General features: G+C 36.1%; 1 protein-coding gene and 1 non-coding gene across 3 annotated transcripts in view; both read left to right on the plus strand.

The window, feature by feature from the left end:
- TAFA1 (TAFA chemokine like family member 1) overlaps positions 1–21511 on the plus strand; it is a 484754-nt gene that overhangs the window by 135467 nt on the left and 327776 nt on the right. The gene's annotated exons all lie outside the window — the stretch shown is intronic.
- Positions 18279–18380, plus strand: LOC121496356. Its single transcript, XR_005989183.1, has one exon. It is a non-coding gene; the product is annotated as a U6 spliceosomal RNA (small nuclear RNA).

Consider the following 21511-nt stretch of genomic DNA (forward strand, 5'->3'; position numbering starts at 1 on the left):
TTCACTTTCGCAAAAACATCTGATAAAGCTTTTTTTTTTAAACTAATTTCTGCCAACTGCAATAGAGTGGAGGGGAAAAGTCTGGCTTAGAAGGCGCCCTAATGGGAGAAAAATATAGTTTGTTTATTTTAAAACAGTTTCGAGTCCTTTGGGACCTTTTTTCCAATCAATGGAAATGACAAAGAAATCCTATGGTCTCATCTCCCAGGTTTTATGTTTCCCATTTATTTAACCAAGATAATAAAAACTCTTATGTGCTCTCTTTAGTCATTTCCAAATAGAGCTGGTATTTTTAGTTTATCTCCTCTTTAGAATACCTCTGGCTGCAAATTTCATTTTAGAGCTGTCTTTAGCATCAGCCACTGCTAGGTGGATAGCTGGGCATTACCTTTGGTTTCCTTATTAACAAAAATAAGGCTCTTTGGTTTGAAAGTCGTGGCTTATAATCATGAAGAATTGTGTTTTTGGCTCACAGAGAGCCACTGAGAGCCAGGCAGCTTTCACATTGGGTCTCTCCACCGTGAGATCCATTCTCTCCACCTTAGACTTAACAAGTTCCAGAGATCAATCAATACCTTTCAGTGAGAATCAGCTGAAATTGAAATCTGTGATGAACCTTCCCCGAACCCCTCTTAAAAATCTGCCCCGAAGAACCACCTGAATATCGAAATCTCAGACAAACAGCTTTGCTGAATCTTTAGTCTCCTGACAGCCCGAGATTGACAGGAAATAGGCTTCAGGTTTCAGTGAATCTTTACATTGGCATGTGTCCTCCTGAAGCCACTCTGCAGCAGTTGCCAGCTCAGAAGTGCCTGCCCACTTTACTGTGTGACCCAAGAGGCTGGCTTCCCAGCATTCCATGGGAGTCCCTACTTTTTATTGCTAACTCTGCGGTCATTGAATGCGTAATGTGTGCAGTATAGTGGTATGGCATCTTATGCTAGGGTTGATCTCAAATTCCACCTGTAACACTGTGTAAATCATATAAATAGCTCATCAAGATGATGCAAATTTATCTTCAGTGAATCTTGACAATATGGATACTAGATACTTTGTGGCCATAATTATGCCAGTTGGAAATGGCTATGAGGGCTTATCAATCAGAAAGTCCTACCCAGCCGAGTTTTCAGGATTGAAGTTTGTTTACTCTTTTCTTCCATTCAGTAGAAGATGAGGTCATTGGCTTGCATAAATGGTCATGTTGTGTGAAAACTATAGTGCTTAACCCTGGACTCGTACGCTGTGATGAGATAGCTTACATTTGAGACAACCTCCAGGATTTACAATCACATTAAATTATTCTTTTCCTTGTTCTGTTCCATTTGCACACTCTTTTTTTCTTTTTCTTTTTCTTTTTTTTCCAAAATAAGCACTGTTGATTTTATATAATTTAAATAAATATGCTAAAACTGCACATATGGATTTTGTATCAGGACAGGGCATTTTGCATATAGAGAGGTAAGGAGAGAATCCTGCAGTTACTGGAATGGGGAATACCTACACCTGCAGAAATCAGCCAAGCCAAATGGTGACTGAAGGAACCAAATACCGGGAAAGGGCTTTACTTTTTGGTTCAAACACCTACTCATTCAACGAGCAATTACTGAGTGCATCCCATACAAAAAGCATTATTCAGTTTATTAGGAACAGAGATGAGACAGATACAGACTGGTACGAAAGAGCTCCCAGTCTTGTCTGCAGGAGGAAAGGGGTGGTAGACAGCATGGAAGCCACATGACTAGAAGGAATCTGGAACAGGACTAAATAGAGGATGAACGTAGGCAGCCTGGGGGTGTTGGAAGAGCCCCTTGAGACCAGTGTGGTTTTAATCCTCTAGGGTAGAAGTCAGCCAACAACAGCCCTGGAGACCATATCTGGCCCACCACTTGTTCTTGTAAATAAAGATTTATTGGCACACAGCCACACTCATTTGCATAACTGTTGCCTTTGAGCAGCTGCTTTTACACTATAACAGAAGAGCTGAAGAGTTGCTGCAGAGGTCACATAGCCCATAGGACAGAAATTCTTTACAATTTGGACTTTTATAAAAAATGTTTCTTAATCACTGATCTGGAGGTAACAGATATCTCACATTACTTTTGATTGATAAAGTAGCTGAAGAAAGAGCCATTACTTTGGTTTCATAAATTTAGTACCAAGGATTCCCCAACTCTTGTCTGCCTGTGTTTCTTAGTGAACTAGATCAGTCTATTCACATTAGGACTGTCATTTTTCCCACCTGAATCAGTAAAAGCTAAGTTTATTTTCTCCTTCCCCTATGGCTCAAAAGTGTGGATGCTATCAGTATTCTGGTTATTAAATTACTTCATTTAAGTATTTTTCTGGTCATTCTCTGAAAGTTCCATTAACTGTGTACATACCAATCTGACATAGTGAAATTCTGAAAACACTCCAAGTGGAATATTTTGAGACTAGGCAAGAATCAAAAAAGGAAATATAATATACTCTTGCCTGAATGATTATGTTATCTGGAAAACCTAAAGTGCTTTATAGTGAGCTCTGTGTCCAGACTCAGAATGAGGAATGACAAAATTTTTAGATAAATTGGTTTGTAAAATATTTATGTGCACTTTAGTGGCACAGACAGGAGGTAATCTGTTTTGTATTGAATCAGCTTGGGACAGAAAAAAAAAAAACACAATGTTAATGAGATTTTTTAAAGCCACTTTTAAATTCATGTTGGCAAAAGACAAATAGTCAAGACTTTTAATTTCTATAAACTTAACAGCTAGAGAACAAATAAAGCTTTATTAACTTAAATAAAAGTAGCTTTTCTTTCAAGGGCATAGCAACTTATTTTTCTTTCTGTGTAATCTTCTGAAGGACTGCTCTTGTCTATGTATTGATCAGCCTTTTCCAGTGTGTTCAGTTGGATTTTAACTAAGTACTGTTGATTTTGGAGGGGAAAAAAGCATAGGATGCCTGTAGGTTGATAGAGTGGGTAAACATTTGATGTGGGAGTTAACCAGTAAGCATCCTCATACCAGTTATGTTATGGTCTTGCTGTACAACGTTGGGTAGACAACATAACCATGTGGACTCACTTTCTTAATCACTAAAGTAAAAGTAATTAAGTCACCAGTGATGTAAAACAATTCTACTGCCACTTCTGTTGCTTTCATTATGGCAGACATCACTAGTCGATCCCTGTACATTCTTTCTCAAAAGAGCTAGTCTCAATGTTTCTCAATGCAGTATTCTGGACAGTGTCAAGAAATAGGAGCTGCTATATAAATTTAAATGATTTGCCAGTAACAAGTGGATGATCTCTGTGTTCTACAATGGTGTGTAGAATTATGTTTTTTCTTACATATTTTCTGTAGTTTCAAGCTTCTGGTAATAAACCTACATTTATATATAGAATCCAGAAGAGTGAATAGTCATTGGTGGTTCTTTGGCGGGGGGGGGGGGGGGGGGGGGCAATAAAATTACAAAGAAAGTTTTAACTTTGCCATATCCTGAAAAAAAAAATTGGGAGGTATGGGTGATAGAGCCATTATAATTGTTCAAATACATTTAACATTGATCACTGTCAAAGTGTGAGTCCTATAAGCAGCTCTACTTAAACACTATATACTCTTCTTGAAACCCAGTGCATTATAGACGACCTTGTATAATGTTCAAAAGATTGTGGAGATAAAGAAATAAATCCCCAGGTATATTAGTGTCTTGGTATAATTGTTTTTATTTTATAAACCATATTTTGAGATAAATATTTTTGTTTTTATTAGAAAAGAAACCATTTTTTTTTAACCTGGGATCTTTATAGATCTTGCTTTTCTCTGGTCCCAGTTTTTTTTATAATAGGGAGTAGGTAGGTGTGTCTGTGTGTGTGTGTGTGTGTGTGTGTGTAAATCCCTTGATATCAAACAATGGAAACCACAGCAGATGTTGACATATCAGCAGGTGTCCCTGGAACTTCCTGAACTCACCATTATGACCCAGAGGTGAAAGGCCCAGTCTCCATTTTTAATGAATCAATAAAATTTGTCACTTCAGTGCAAAAGCTTGTACTGGGCTATGATGTCAGCACTATTACAGGAGTATTGCATTGCTTTTCCTCGCTGTTACATGCTTTTTTTTTTTTTTTTTTTTTTTTTTTTTTTTTTTTTTATACTGGTGACCTAAATTAAAGAGCATATTTGTGAACCAAGGAGGGAAAAGTCTCTTCACCTGAAATGGTTCTTCGCCATGGCTTTTGAGGCACATACTTGCTACTTTTCTTGATTGCCTCATTATTCAGTGCCTATCTTGGAAGATTGTCAGGAAAATTCTGTGAGTCATGAATGTAGGATCCTAGCAGAGTACCTGGCAGTAGTAAGTACCCAGCAAATGATACCTGTTACTTTTGCTTGTGATTTTATCATTTCCAGTTTCTTGTGTGTTTTAAATATATCTTCTGCAATGAATATTAGATGAGTATTTCAATCCAGCTCAATTAAAATCTAATGGCTTCCTTTGGCCCCTAGATCTATGATTTTCTCTTGCCCACATTGACACCACTTACTAGTCAAGCTCCATGATCTTGAGAAAGTTACTTAGTTTCCTTAGATGTGAAATGAGAGTGATAGTAGTTTCTACCCTTAAAGTCGTGGGAAAAATTAAATAACATGGTACAGGTAAAATGTCTCAGCATAAACTAAGTACTCAGTATTATTACATATTCTCCCCCTCTTTTTTTAGATGAGAAAATGAAGGTTGTTAGTAGTATTCCAGTGGTCTACCAGTTTTCATTCTAACCACGCTCACTCTTGTTCTTATAGTTTGTTTCCACACTTTCTTCCTTTTGATGGTTTCCTGGAAACTCCATCACAGTGATCCTTTACTCACAACCTCTTTAGTGTAAATTACTCTTTCACCTACTTTAAAAATAGCTTTTGTTCCTAATTGCTATGTATGTCTTAATGAGGCTACAAAATATCACAATTTGTTTAAAATAGGAAACAGACTTTATACTTAGATTCTGTTCAATGGCTGGGGCCTTGCAAGGAGATACCCTCCAAGAAAATATATTTTATTTAATTAATACCTCAGGGCCTTCCTGCAAACACATAGCCATAAAATCAAAGCCACTCAGAGGAAGAGAGCAGTGGTTCTCAACATCTGCATTCATAAGAATCATATGTTATTTTTCATATCAGTGCAAATTCTTATCATTCATCCTGATTAACTGGGCCAGCAGTGAGACCTAGGTAACTTTATGTTTAACAGTTACCCTAGAATTGCACTGTCTAATCCAGTAGCCACTAGTCACACACATGATTTGTGTTAGTCTATTCAGGCTGCTATGCCAAAATATCACAAACTGAATGGCTGAGAAATGTTATTTTTTAGAGTTCTGGAGGCTGGAAGTCTGACAATCATGGTCAGGCGAGGGCCCTCTCCTGGGTCACAGACATCTTGTGGCTTCACATAACAGAAGGGAGCTAACCAATCTCCCTGGGCCTCTTTTCTAAGGTAGTAATTCCATTTCCTAAGGCTCCACCCTCATGCCTTCAGAACCTCCCAAAGGCCCCACCTCCTAGTAACATCATCTTTAGGGATTAGGATTTCACCATATGAATTTGGGAGGAACATAAACTTGCAGACCACAAGTTATTTAAATATTTAAATTAATTAAAATGAAATAAAAACTAAACTTCAATTCTTCACACTAGACAGATCTCAAGTGTTGAACAGCCACATGTGGCTAGTGACTATATAAATATTTTCATCACAGTAGAAAGTTTATTAGAAAGCTCTTCCTAGTACTATTTTGATGAACAAGAATTCTTCAATAATACATTAAGAAATGTAGGAATAAATGCAGAGCCACTAAAATTTTGTGCTTGGTGAATTCAACTTGAAAAATTATAATTATTTATGTCTTAATAATATTGGTAATCAGAGCAGCTACAACAGCAAAAGAAATACTGCAGCTCCCATTGTCTTGGGAACATTTTGGTGCTCTCTATCAGATGCATTACATACATTATTGCCTTCAAATCTCAGAGTTCATATGAACTGGTATTATTATTCCTGTTTCATAGGAACTGAAGACAAAATAACTTACAGAAAGCCACTCAACTAGTAAATAGCCAGGTTGAAGTCTGGCTCTGCTTCTAAAACCATATCTCCCTGTACTTCCTCAGCTGGTTCTGCCTATATATAGGCATTACGCTGGTTTTAATGTCTGAAATTGATGCTGTACTTTGAATGTGTTAACCATTCTAAAAAAGTATGCTAAAGGCTGAGTCAACCTGATGATCCTTAAACTGAGGCTTAAATCTTTCAATTCATTGACCTCCCCCAACCTAGGTGGAGTATCGCATTCCTGCATTCCCATAGTCCTCTCTGCTTACTTCTCTCTATCTTGCATAATTCACTCTGGGCTGAAGTCACTTGCTGTGTTGACTGTATTTCCCTTGTAAACATTGACATTCTTGAGTATAGACGCTGGATCTTGATCCTCAGGGTATTTCAGCTGGTATAGGGTGGATGCTAAATAAATTTCTGATGGATGAGCTAATTAAAGAGACTTAACTCTTGCCAATAAACTGGAAGATCTACTAGAAGGATGGGAATGGCCATGTAACCAGTGTCTAAATCTGCCAGGTACTGTACTAAAGAAAATCCTTCTGGAACAAGTTAGGCGTAAAGAGTCTAAATCCAATCTAAAGTTCCATAGCTCAAATTCTTAGGTCTATAAACTGTATAATCCCTTTTAAATCTTCTGACCTTATCTCCCAATCTTCCATGTATGCAAAAATCTCCTTTCTGCTGACCGCTGGTGAAATGTTTTAGCCGGATTGCTGAATGTTCTTCTTCTTTATTTTTTAACAGATATGCTAATCTCAGGAATGATGCATTTCAGCTCTAGCATCATTAAATTAGTATCCCATTGCCTTTCTGCAATTTACTGCTGAGTCAGCACTGCCAGTACAATCTCTCTTTTCCAGGGCTTCTAATTTGGTCATAAAAATTCACTCAGAGTAGAAACTTGTCATAGGAAGTCCTGCTTCTGAATGCCACTTTTTTTTCAAACAGAATCTTAAAATACATTGTTTGATGTATGTGAACTATTGTAGAGTTTACAGATACTCAAATGGAATTCTGCAAAGGGCCTTTGAGGCATTGTAACTTAAGTTGTTACTCGGAATGTTGACACTTCATCATGGAGGTGTCATCAGGCAAGTTTTGAATAGATCCCTTTGTCCTGCCTTGAGTAATTGCCCTGGGTATATCCTGTAGAATATTTCCAATTTTTGTAAACTCCTCAAATTCTTCTTCTTGTAGCATTTCTTTATTGTTAAAATCTCTTTCCCCTTTCCATTTCTTTTTGCTCTTAGTTTTTCACACCACGATCTCCTCTACCACATTCATTGTTCTGCAGTGTGTGTGTGTGTGTGTGGGGGGTGGGGTGTTGCAAGGGTCTACATGGGGAAATTAATATCTAGTGTTTATGGTTAGCTCTCAAATGTTCACATAGACTTATCCACTTTGAAGATTGTCTATATGTCTCTTGCAATTCTACTTTTCCCATTAAATTGAACTATAACAGATTGGTTCCTCTCCCTGACTCCAATGTACAGTTAATGATTGTAAAGGCCTTTGTAGATTCTCTGAGGTATATCATTTTGGGAATGTATTTTATTCTCCAAACTCCATAAAATATCTTTAAAGTCAATTATTTAAATACTGCTCTACACATGCTCCTATTTTGAAATATATGGGTCCTTTTCCTTTCATTCTGTGAATAAACAAAGACTAGTTGTTCATACGTGAACTCTTCATACACTTGTTCACAATGGATAGTGAAAAGGATTAAGTTCAGGCCACAGTGCTGCAGCCTGAAAGAGAATTTGAACATGGTCGAGATCCCAGAAGTCTCTGCTATTTTGTACATGGAGAACTATCAACTGCTGGAATTTTAGAAGTTCACCTTCTACTTGATGATGACTCTCCGAATCAACCAACACTGCTAACAGTGGAAAATATCGGTAAATTTGCAACAAACTCTCTGGCATAAGGTGGGAGCCCCCAACACCCTTTCTGCTATTAGAAAAACTACCTAATCAGTAGCAATGAGACTCCCACACACAGATTCTGTCCCTTCCAAGTCTGTCTAAAAGTCCTAGATTTAGAAAAAGACCTTTTAAGGCAACACTTTGATCTTAAGCTATCTCAGGATAAATAATTATACAAGTTGGCCAACTAGCTTTTGAATATAAAATGTATGGATGTAGCTAAAACAATAAGCTTAGATAGTTTTATTTATTCAACAGTGTCTGTTCTATGCCAGTTACATCGCTCTGTTCCATAGATGCAAAAGGTGAAGAGGCTGTGTCTTCTACTCTCCAATTACCTACAGTCTGTTATGCAAAACATATTTCTTACTGGCATCCACATTTAAGTATTAAAATAAGGTCTATTTACTCAGTGAATTGAGTGTTTTCTTCGTGCCAGGCACTATTCTAGGCAAAGGGAATAGACTGATGAACTAAAAAGACAAGACCCCCCCTCCTATCTCCCAGGAAAGAGAGAGTGCACCAGTAGTCACACTTTGAGGGCAAGTGGCTTTGTATTGCTCACTGCCATATCCCCTGTATGGTATCCCCTGTACTGTATCTAGTACAGTGCCTGGTGTATAGTTTGTACTCAAGAAATATTTGGGAACTTGAATAAAAATAATCATGAGTAAAATGAGGCTATGAGTGCCACTTTGCATGGCAAAGTGATCACAAAGGACTAAGAAGGGACTAGTTCATTCTGTCCACAGCAGCAAGAGAAGTCTAGACTGACTTGGAGTTGTTTGTACAAGGTGGAAGAGTAGAGAGAAGGGAAGCAGCAATACCGGAGGGAGGAGGAAAAACCCCAAGCAGAGGCAGGTGTAAGAGACCATTATGCATTCCAGACCCTGAAATTTAATGTGACCCAAGCTGAGAGACTAGACAAGTGGATTGGAACTTGACAGAGAAGGTCTTACTTGCAAGGAACAAGGTTTGGCTATCTTATGGATTAGTGACATCTACAGGTTTTTAAGCAGAGTAGATCTTGAACCCATGTGCATTTCAGAGTTCTTCCTTTCCTGAGCCACCTCTACCACCATCACCGGTAGTATTTTTTTTCCTTTCTGTTAGTGTATTTTGCCCCTTACCTGTCAGCCAATCAGATGAATTATCATTCCTTTGAGGTTTTGTCAGCCCAGTCCTTTATAACGAACAGAGTTAGACCCTGTGTCTCCTTATTTAGATAGAAATTAAACAACTTGGCATCTTGAGACCACAAGTAAGGAAGCGCCACCTTTCTGGAGCAGCTAAAGAGATGCATTGCACAGGGGTGAGAGACTCACAACACGATCCGACACAAAGAAAGCCAACAGAATCTGACTTCCCACATTAAAAATTAACAATGTGCAATATACAGCAAAGCCTGCCACAGTCTTCCCTTGTGAAGCTCATAATGGGAGAAAGCACCCTCCCCAGAGGATTAGAAGGGAACATTTTTATACAGAGGTGCCAGTTTAATCATCAGAGGAAAGTTCTGTGTATCAACGCGAGGGCAGAACTCTCAGGAAGAGGCTGGAGGTTTAATTGCCCATTTGTGAGTCCTGAAATCCCGTTATAGGCTTGTATAAAGGCCAGGGGAAGTACATCCGCCACGAAGCCTTATGCAGAGTAGACATGCAGTAAATATCTTCTGAATGATAAATAAGATCAAGGATGTAAACTAGCCACCTCTGGCAGATGCCTCAGCAGTAAGAATATTCTCGATATCCTTTGCAGAAGTTTGACAGTTTATAAGGGCTTTCACCAATGCTGCCAGTTTTGTCTTTAGCACTGTCCAGCACAAGACAACAATTTTCACCCCGATTCATGGGGATCCTAGCAATGTAAAGGAAACCATTCAAGGTCACATGGCTAGGTAGTGTTGTGATTGGGATTTGAACTCAGGTCTACTGAATCAAAATGTAGAATGTTCCTTCTATGCTCTGAGCACATAAAACCCATACAATAACACTCTCCTTCTCAAGGTGTAGTCTTAGATGACTGCTTCAAAGTCACCTACTGGGAGTTAAAATGCAAATTTGAGGGCCTTCCCCAATCAACCTCTCTTGAAGTAGGATCCCAGGAATCTGTTTTTCACAATAATGCTTCAGATTTTGAGAACTACTGCCCCAAAGAACACCTAACCTAGGCTGAGAAACTTGATGAAAGTTCCAGAAGTCTAAATGATTTCTCAGATAAAGCTTAAAAACAAAGGAGAATCCACATAAATATTTCTAAAGAAACTGCAAAATCAAAGTTGGAGATAGGTCTAAAGGTCGCTTTCAGTGTCGTTGTTCAGGAGACAGAGTCCTCTATCTCTCAGTTTTTAACTGCAAATTTTTTCATCTTAGGGAAAATTGATGACTGTTATAAATTCAGAAATTTTTGTGTATTTATTGATCATAATCTTAATTTTTTCCCCAGTTTTATTTCTTTTCAAGTACAAAAGAAAATAGGTTTGATTTGTTTTGTTTAGTTCAGTGGGAATCACTACACATTGTTTTAGGTTCTGTTCCTCTTAGCCTGGGGGCATTTACTGTAACTATAACTCCCTTAATCTCAAAATTTGGTGAATAAGTGTGTGCCTATGAATCAATTTAGCATTGTTAGAGCAAATCATTGACTGAAGTTTCATAATGTTCAAGCAAATAATGTAGTAAACCACATAATCTTTCCCAGTTGTATTTTTTTAAAAGACTTATTTGAGGAAGAGAGAAAGAGAGTGTGCATGAGTGGGGGGAGGGGCAGAGAGAAAGGGGAGAGAATCCTCAAGCAGACTCCATGCTGCATGCACAACCCAACAAGGGGATCAATCCTAGGACCCCAAGATCATGATCTGAGCAGAAATCAAGACTCAGAAGCTCAACCAAGTTACCTGGAGCCCCTCTGTTGTATACTTATGTATTTGCCAACTTTCAAAACTAATAGTTAAAAACTGTATAACTTTACATTTCCAGAAAGACTTATAATTTATTAAGCAATGTTTCTTTCAAATATTTTTAAGTTCTAATTCCAGTATAGTTAACAGTGTTGTATTAGTTTCAGGCATACAATATAGTGATTCAACACTTCCATACAACACCTGGTGCTTATCACAAGAGCAGTCCTTAATCCCCTTTATTTAACCTATGCCATACCCACCTACCCTCTGGTAACTATCAGTTTGTTCTCTGTAGTTAAGAATTTATTTCTCAGTTTGTCGCTTTATTTCTTTGTTCATTTGTTTTGTTTTATAAATTCTACATATGAATGAAATCATATGCTATTTGTCTCTCTCTGACTGACTTACATTGTCAAGCATTATACTCTCCAGTTCCCTCCATGTCTTGCAAATGGCAAAATTTCATTCTTTCTTTATGGCTGAATAATATTCATATATATATTATATAGAATATATATAATATTCAATATATATTTATATATATTGGATGAATATATATATCCCCCCATATCTTCTATATTCATTCATCTATCAATGGACACTTGGGCTGCTTCCTTATCTTGGCTATTGTAAATAATGCACTATAAACATTAGGGTAAATTAACACTAATTGAATTAGTGTTTTTGTATTTTTTAAGTAAATAGCCAGTAGTACAATTGGTGGCTTTTAGGATAGTTCTATTTTTAACTTTTTGAGAAACCTCCAAACCTCCACAGTGGTTGTACCAGTTTGCATTCCTTCCAACAATGCGTGGGGATTCCTTTTTTCTCCACACCCTTGCCAATACCTGTTGTTTCTTGTGTTTTTTATTTTAGCCTTTCTGACAGGGGGGCAATGCTATCTCATTGAAGTTTTAATTTGCATTTCCCTGACGATGAGTGACATTTAGTATCTTTTCATGTGTCTATTTGCAATTTGGATGCCTTCCTTAGAGAAATGTCTGTTCATGTCTTCTCATTTTTTAATTGGATTATGTTTTTTGGCCATTAAGATGTGTTAAGTTCTTTATATATTTTGGATATTAACCCTTTATTGGACATGTCCTTTGTGAATATCTCCTCCCATTCAGTAGGTTGCCGTTAGTTTGTTGTTTCCTTTGCTGTGTAGAAACTTTTTATTTTGATGTCCTAAATATTTAGTTTTGCTTTTATTTCCCTTGGCTCAGGAGATCTAGCTAGAAAAAAGTTGCTATGGCCAATGTCAGAGAAATTACTGTCTGTGTGCTCTTCTAGAATTTTTTTATAGTTTCATGTCTCACTTTCAGGTTTTTAATCCATCTTGACTTTATTTTTGTGTATCATAGAAGTGGTCCAGTTTCATTCTTCATGTAGCTGTCCAGTTTTCTCAACACCATTTGTTAAAGAGATTGTCTTTGTCCAATTGCATATTATTTCTCCCTTTGTTGAAGGTTAATTGACTGTATAATTGTGGGTTTATCACTGGGTTTTCTTTTCTGTTCCATTTATCTATGTGTCTGTCTATTTGTTGTACCAGTACCATACTGTTTTGATTACTATAGCTTTGTAGTGTACCTTAAAGTCTGGAATTGTGATGCTTCTAGCCTTACTTTTCTTTTTCAAGATTACTCTGGCTATTTGGAGTCTTTTGAGGTTCCATACAAATTTTACTAATATTTGTTCTAGTTCTGTAAAAAATGCTGTTGGTATTTTGATATGGATTGTATTGAATCTGTCAATTGCTTTGGTAGTATAGACATTTTAACAATATTTGGTCCTCTAATCTATGAGCATGAAATGTCTATTTATTTGTGTCATCTTCAATTTATTTCATTAGTGTTTTATAATCTTTCACCTCTTTTGTGAGGTTTATCCCCAGGGATCTTATGATTTTTGGTGCAATTGTAAATTGTTTTCTTAATTTCTCTTTGTGCTGCTTCATCATTAGTGGATAGAAATACAACAGACTTCTGCACATTGATTTTTATCCTGTAACTTTACTGAACTTCTTTATTAGTTTTAGTAGTTTTTAATCAGGTTTTATACAGTATCATGTCATTTGCAAATGGTGTAAGTTTTACTTTTTCCTTAGCAATTTGGATGCCTTTATTTGTTTTTGTTGTCTGATTGCTGTGGCTAGGACTTCATACTATGTTGAGTAAAAATGCTGAGATCCAATATCCTTGTCTTGTTCCCAAGCTGAAGGGCAAAGCAAAGCTGTCATTTTTCCCCAGTGAGTGTGATGTTTTCTTGGGGTTTTCATCTATGGCCTATTATGTTGAGGTTTGTTCCTTCTAAACCTACTTTGTTGAAAGTTTTTATCATGAATAGATGTTACTTTGTCAAATGCTTTTTCTGCATGTATTGAAATGATCATAGGGTTTTTTATCCTTTCTCTTATTGACGTGATATATCACATTGCTTTTTCACATCGAATAAATCACCTTTGATTGTGGTGAATGATTTTTTTTTTAACATATTGCTGGAGATGGGTTGCTAGCATTTTGTTGAGTATTTTTGTATCTATGCTCATCAGAGGTATTGTCTGTAGTTCTCCTTTTTTTGTAATGTCTTTATCTGGTTTTGGTATCAGGATGATGCTGGCCTCATTAAAATTTGGAAATTTTCCTTCCTTTTCTGTATTCTGGAATACCTTGAGAAGACTATGTAATAACTCTTTTAAAAATACTTAGTAGAATTTGCCTGTAAAGCCATCTCGTCTTGGACTTTAGTAGGTTGGGAGTGTTTTGATTACTGATTCACTTTCCTTGCCAGTTGTCAGTCTATTTAAATTATTTTGATTGGTTATAAGTGCTATCTGGTTAATCTCTATTCTAGTATAAGAATTAAATTCAAAAGACACTAGTTTTTCTTCAAATCCTGGTAACAGGATTATAGGATTAGTCTGTTATAGGTAACAGACTATAATTATGGCCAATAAATTCTGGTATCAAGGATTTAACCACATTTATGGGATTTAAAATTTTGTCTACCATGAAGTTGAAAGTCTTTTTTAAAAAAACTTAATTCAAGGAATATAAATATGCTTCTGACCTAAGCAACTGAAATAAGCATATTTCCCTTAATATGAGAGAAGGAATTTATTGGGACTAATAAGTGGACAATTGTGTTCTAATTTCTCAGACATAGGCAAGAGTCCCTGTCAGTTCAGATTCCCTGTTGGAGAAGTTGGATATAATCTCTACCTTTTCTTAATTCCCAGAATACATAATCTTTCTTTCACTTATGACATATCACTTGCAGTAGTATTGTTACTGGAATGCCTACCTTTTCCTCTATAATACATTTGTACTTCTTTAAGGGAAGGGTCATATTTTTTAACACTTTATATCTTGTACAGGGTCTTAAGTAAAATATGTATTATTACAGCAGTGTTCTCAAACGATTCATGTCTCTGAGTATTTGTGTTCTTCCTATGTTGAATCAGAGTTGGCATTGAGTGGCCAACAGAATGTGTCAAATTTTGGTGATGTGTGACCTGCAAAGCTGGGTCATAAAAGGCACTGGAGTTTCTTTCTTATTTTCTTGGATCATTCACTCTGGAGGACACCAGCTGTCATGTCATGATGACACTCAAACAACTCTTTGCCCATTTGGAGTGCAACTGAAGCCCCTGAATAAAACCCAACACAAAGCTACTAGCTTTGTGATTGAATCACCTTACAGAGGACTCTTTAGACCTAGTCAATATGTGACTACAACATAATGGAATCTGAGCTAGAATCACCCACCCAAGCAGTTCCAATTTTCTTTACCAGAGAAATCACATGGCAATTGTTGCTTGATCACATAGCCCTGAACAGCTGCTTAATAGGTAGGATTTTTATGACTAATACATAATAATCATTGCCTTAAGCCAATAACTTTTGAGTAATTTGTCACTCAACAATAGAAAATAAATACAAAATTTTATGACCAAAGGCAAGAGCATGACACGAAAGATTCAAATTATTGGATGTATGCCAGATGTCATAATGATCATAATCTTTATCTCATTCTGTTGGTTATATGAACATTTTAAGGGAGAAATTAGTTTTTAACTAGATTTTAGAAGAATAGGGTATAGTGATAAGGTGGGGAAAACAACTCACAGTTGTGGTAAATTCTCAAAAGACTAAAGGCTGGCTACCTTCAGTTGTTGGTCAGAAGTTTTGATACCTGGTAATGAGAAAATATGTTAGTTGCAGAAAAGGCAAATTTTGAAGGTTAAGAAAGACCTGTCAGGGAGCCCTTCCAAAATGGTGGAATAAGTAACCTCTAAAAATCTACTTCTTCATAAAAGCAATAACAATTGTTTAATTCTCTAAATCAACCTCTATAAAAACTTGAAATAAATTAAAGGCTTCTAACAATTTCAGTAGCACCTTTTCAAAGAAAGCAGCTGAATACCAGGAAGAAAGTCAAGCTTTGCAACATCTTAAATTGCCTTATTCCCACTTCCCTGTCCCAGATATGCAGTAGCTGTGGAAACCAATAACCTCACAACCATGGTATTTATGAAAACCAATAGTCTGTCAGGCATTGGATGGGGCAAAACAGTTTGGGTTCTCTCAATAACCATATCCCCAGAGTATTTTCATTATTTTTCTTATCCAGGAGCTCTTAAAAAAAAAAAAAAAAAAAAAAAAGAAGGCCTCAGGGCCTTCTTTTACATAGTCTAATGCAGATTTGTCTGTGAAAACAGCCTTATCCCCAGAGTATTTGTCAAAACAATCAGCTGTGATTGTTTAATCCTGAGGCAGGGATATGAGTGACTGAACAAAAACTTGAAAGGAAGAAATGAGATTTCCATTGGGGCATTTTAAATGTCCCCAAATATTTAAATGTTCCAACAAAGCCCCAGATGATGACAAACAGGTTCAGGGCTGTACTAATGTCGAAATAAACTGAGAAGGCCCTAAACTCTGTTTAATCTCTGGCTCATGTTGAGACTCATCACAGAGCAAGAGAGGGAAGCTAGTTTGGAGTTATAAAATGCCAAAACACTGCAGGTATGTCCCAAAACATACACAGATACTCAGCAAAGTATCTGCTGGAAGACTTACTGGTTCAAGTTATTTAAGGAAATCTCCATCTTGTTGCTAGCTGACAACTAAATTAATCAGGCAGAGATGTGAATGGCTACATACACAGAATTGACTTTACATAATTATCCAGGAAATTTATTAATCCATCATTAATAACAATAGCAAATGCTATGAATGTGTGATAGAATAATGTTCCCTCCGCAAAGATGTAGATGTTCTCATCATCAGAAGTTGTGAGATCTGGCAAGGAGGTGTTGAATTAGCCAACAGCTGGTTTTGAAGAGATTATCTTGAATTATCTAGGTGGTCTCAACTTAAAGGTTCTTTGAATGTGGAAGAGGGAGGAAGAAGAATTAGTGTCAGAGGGATAAAATGTGGAAAAGATTCAAAGAGCTACTAATAATCTTGAAGAGGTGATAAGGCTATGAGTAAAAGAATGTAGGCAGTTCTAGAAGCTAGAAAAAAATGAAAGGAAAGGAAACCGTCTATCACAAAGCCTCCAGAAAGGAATGTCGTCCTTCTAACACCTTGGTTTTAGCCTGGTGAGACCCATTTTGGACTTATGACCTGCACGCTGTAAAATAATAAATCTGCATAGTTTTGAACCACTAAACTTGTGGTAATTTGTTTCAGTAGCAAAAGGAAAGTAATATGGGGTCAGGGAGGACATGCTTTTCAGAGTTGCCAAATTATATATTTAAAATGACAAGTTACAAAAAATAGGAAATTGTAACCCATACCCTGGAAGAGAGCCAGTCAATAGAAACTACCTCAGAGAAAGCACAAATGTTGGGCTTAGTAGGTAAATATTGTAAATAAGCCATTAGAAACACTTAATGAACTAAATTAGAAGTGTTTAATGAAATCATGTCTAAAGAATTAGTGAAAAGTATGAGAAAAATGTTTTACTGAATTGTTAAAGAGACCTTATAAAAGAAAGATACAATTAGAAATTGTTCATTTGAAAAGTAGAACAAGTGAAATTAAAAATTCACTGGGAGGGGGGAACGTTCCTGGGTGGCTCAGATGGTTGAGTGACTCTTAATTTTGGCTCAGGTCACGATCTCAGGATTGTGAGATAGAGCCCCTGTTGGGCTTCACTCTGGACATGGAGTTTGCTTAAGATGCTCTCTATCTCTCTCTCTCTCTCTCCTTCTGTCCCTCCCTCCCTCCCTCTCTCCTTCTGTCCCTCCCCTCTCCAAAAAAAAAAAAAAAATTCATTAGAGAGAATCAACAACATAACTGATATGGCAGAAGAAAGAACAAACAAAACTTGAATATAAGTCAATTTAAATAGTCCAGTCTGAACAGCTTAAAAAAGAATGAAGAAAAGGGAACAGAGCCTCAGTCTGTGGGTACCCCCATCATATGTACGAATATACAGATAAATGAGTCAAGAAAAAGGAAAGGAGAAAAAAAGTATTTGAAAAAGATGATGCCCTAAAGATTTTTAAATTTGGTTAAAAAACATCAATTAGTACGTTCAAGTTCTTCAATGAATTCCAAGGATGATAAATTAAAAAAGACACATACCTACACATGTGGTCAAATTATCCAAAGACAGAATAAATCTTGAAAGCAGCAAAGAAAACAACTCATCATGTACAAGCCTTCTTATAACATTTAACATCACTTTGCAGAAACCATGAAACCTAGGGGTTCCTGGGTAGCTCAGTTGGTTGAGAATCTGACTATTGATTTTGGCTCAAATCATGATCTCAAGGATGTGAGATCAAGGCCCTCATCAGGGTTCGCACTCAGCAGGGAGTCTGCTTGAGATTCTCTCATTCCCTCTGCCCCTCACCCCCCACCCCAGGCAAAATAAATTAATGACAAAAGAAATCACAAAGCCTAGGAAGTGGTAGGATGATGTACTCAAAGGAAGAAATGGATAATTCAATAATAATAGAGACTTCAATCTTCAATACCACTTTATTAATAATGGATAGAACAATAAGGAAATAGAAAACTTAAAAAATGCTGTAAACCAAGTAGATTTAATGAGCATTTATACAACATTCCAACCAACAAATAAAATGTACATTCTTCTCCCAAGTACATGTGATACATTCTCCAGGATAAACTATACATAAGTCCATAAAACAAACCTTGATAAACTTGAAAGGATCAGATTCCTAAGCTTATTCTCCAACCATAAGATGATAAAGTTAGAAATAAGTAACAGAAAGAAATTTGGCAAATCCACAAATATGTGAAAATTAAGCAACATATTCATGAGTAGTTAGAGGTCAAGGGAAAAAAAACACTTGATACTAAATCACATATACTAGATTAGAATACAGCACATATATTAGAATGATACAGAGATTGGCTTGACCCCTGCACTAGAATGACATGCAAATCTGTGAAGCATCCCATATTTAAAAAACAACAATAACAACAATAGGAGTGAAAGTTAAACCTCAAGTAAGTAGAAGAAAGAAAGATTACAGTAGAAATAAATGAAGTGGAAAATAGACATGGGAGAAAATCAACAAAACTTTGTTCTTTGAAAACTCAACAAAGTGACAAAATTTTACCTAGATTGCCCAAGAGAAAAGAGAAGACTCAAATCTCAAATTGCTACAATCATGAAACAGGGAGGGAGGAGATATCACTAATGATATTATAGAAATTAAAAGAATAATGAGAAAATAATATGAATAATTGTAAGCAAATTAGATAATTTACATAATATGAACAAATTTCTAGAAAGACACTACTGACACTGACTGAAGAATTATAAAATATGAATATCCCTGTAACAAGTAAATGTTTTAAATTAGTACTCAGATAATTTTCCCCAAAGAAAAGCCCAGGCCTACATGGTTTCACTGGTGATCTACCAAATCTTAAAAATAAATATATTTAAAAAAGTGACTCGTGAAGGCTTCTAAAAAGTAGATAATGTTTCTCAGCTTATTGTAAGAATCCAGTAGCATTCTGATACCCAAACCACACAAATCTCAATATCCCTTACGAATATAGACATATCCTCATATAAAATACTAGTAAGCAGAATCCAGAAATATATGGGAAGAATTATAGACCATCACAAAGTAGAATGTTTCCCTAGGATGCAAAGTTGATTTAACATATGAAATATACCATATTAATAGATTAAAGGACGATGTATGATCATCTCAGTAGATGCAGAAAAAATAAATGACAAAAGTCAATACCCTTTCTAAAACCAATCAACAAACTAGGAACATAAAGCAACCTTCTAAACCTAATAAAGTATGTCTGCAAAAATCCCACAGCCAATAGCACACATATTGGTCAAAGACTGAATGCTTTCTCCTCTAAGATCAGGAGTAACAGAAGGATGTCTATTCTTACTACTGCTATTCAGCAATTGTTTTGGAGGTTCTAGACACGTTAATTATGCAAGGAAAGGAAATACATGTATCCAAATTGGGCATGAAGAGGTAAAACTATCTCTCTTTGCTGATGCCATGATCTTGATATAGAAAATCCTATGGAGTACAATAAAAATCTATTAGAACTAATAAAATATTGTTAGAACTAATAAGTGTATTTGACAAAATTCCAGCACACAAGGTCAATATTTTAAAAAAGTCTATTGTATTTTTATATACTAGCAATGAACTCTCAAAATTAAGAAAGCAATTAAATTTACATTAGCAACAAAAATAATTATTTTACTTAGGAATAAACTTGAAGTGCAAGACTTGTACACTGAAAATTATAAAACTGTTGAAAAAAGTTAAATGTCAAAGTTAATTTAAAAAATCATATGGTCATGATTGAGCTAATGTGAAAATGAAAATACTTTCCAAATTGATCTACAGAGTCATTGTAGTTGGTCAAAATTCCAGCTACACTTTTTACATTTTGAAAAGCTGATTCTAAAATTCATATGGAAGTGCAAAGGACCCAGAATAGCCAAAACAGGATCATGTGTTTCTGGCATAAGGATGGAAATTATATATATATATAAAATATATATACACATATATATTAATAATATATATACATACACACACATATATATCAGATATAATTTTAATTCTTAAACTATATGTATATATATCTATCTTGTGTGTGTGTGTCTGTATACAATAGTAATGAGAATCCAGAAATAACTCTTAGATTACAGTTAATTGATTTTGGTTGACACAGGGGTGCCAACTCAATTCATTGATGAAACAATGGTCTTTTCACCATCTGGATAGCTTCACACAAAAAATGAAGTCAGACCCCTACCTCACACCATATGAAAAAATAATTTATAATGGATTACAGAACTAAATATAATACCTAAAACTATAAAATAGTTTGAAGAATATGGAAGTAAATATTTGTGATCTTGTGTCAGGCAATAGTTTAATAGATATGACACAAAATGCAGAAATAATGAAAGAAGAAAAGTTGAATTTGATTTTATCAAGTGTCACTGTTATCAATAAGCTTGTGTTTCAAGGGACACCATCAAGAAGTGAAAATATAAATCTGGAGTGGGTGAAAGTATTTTCAAATTGCATACTTGATAAATGTCTAGTGTCTAGATTATATAAAAACAACTCTCATAACTCAGCAATACATTTTTTAAATGGGCAAAGAATTTGAATAAACATTTCTCCAAAGAAGATTTACAAATGGAAAATAAGCACATAGAAAGACATTCAAAATAATTAGTAATTTGGGGATCCCTGGGTGGCTCAGCGATTTAGCCCTTGCCTTTGGCCCAGGGTATGATCCTGGAGTCCCAGGATTGAGTCCCACATCAGGCTCCCTGCATGGAGCCTCCTTCTCCCTCTGCCTGTGTCTCTGCCTCTCTTTCTTTCTCTATGTCTCTCATGAATAAATAAATCTTTTTTAAAATTTTCAGTTGCCAAATAATTAGTAATCCAAGAAATAGAAATGATTGTAAATAATGAAATGCCATTTCACACCCATTAGGTTGATTAGAATAAAAAGAATGACAATAGCAATGGGGAGCCTGGATGGCTTAGTTGGTTAAGTATTTGACTCTTGGTTTCTGCTCAGGTCATGATCTCAGGGTCATAGGATCAAGCCCTGCATCAGGGCCCATCCTCAGCATGGAGTCTGCTTGTCTTTCTTCCTCTGCTTCTCCCCTTGCTCTCTCTCTCTCTTTCTCTCTCTCTCTCTCTCTCAAATAAATGAGCTCTTTACAAAAATGAGAAAAGAATTGGAAAGGATATGGGCAGCCCTAGTGGCGCAGCGGTTTGGTGCCGCCTGCAGCCTGGGGTGTGATCCTGGAGACCCGGGATCGAGTCCCACATTGGGCTCCCTGCGTGGAGCCTGCTTCTCCCTCTGTCTGTGTCTCTGCCCCTCTCTCTCTGTGTCTATGAATAAATAAATAAAATCTTAAAAAAAAAAGAATTGGAAAGGATATGGAGAAACAGGAACCCTTATACACCTATACATTGCTGGTTGAATTGTAAAATGGTACAGACACTTAGGACAATAATTGGGCAATTCCTTGGAAAAAGTTATCATTATTGAAGTATTTTTGACATACAATATTC

The sequence above is a fragment of the Vulpes lagopus genome, chromosome 7, assembly GCF_018345385.1.
Source record: "Vulpes lagopus strain Blue_001 chromosome 7, ASM1834538v1, whole genome shotgun sequence".
Classification (NCBI taxonomy): Eukaryota; Metazoa; Chordata; class Mammalia; order Carnivora; family Canidae; genus Vulpes; species Vulpes lagopus.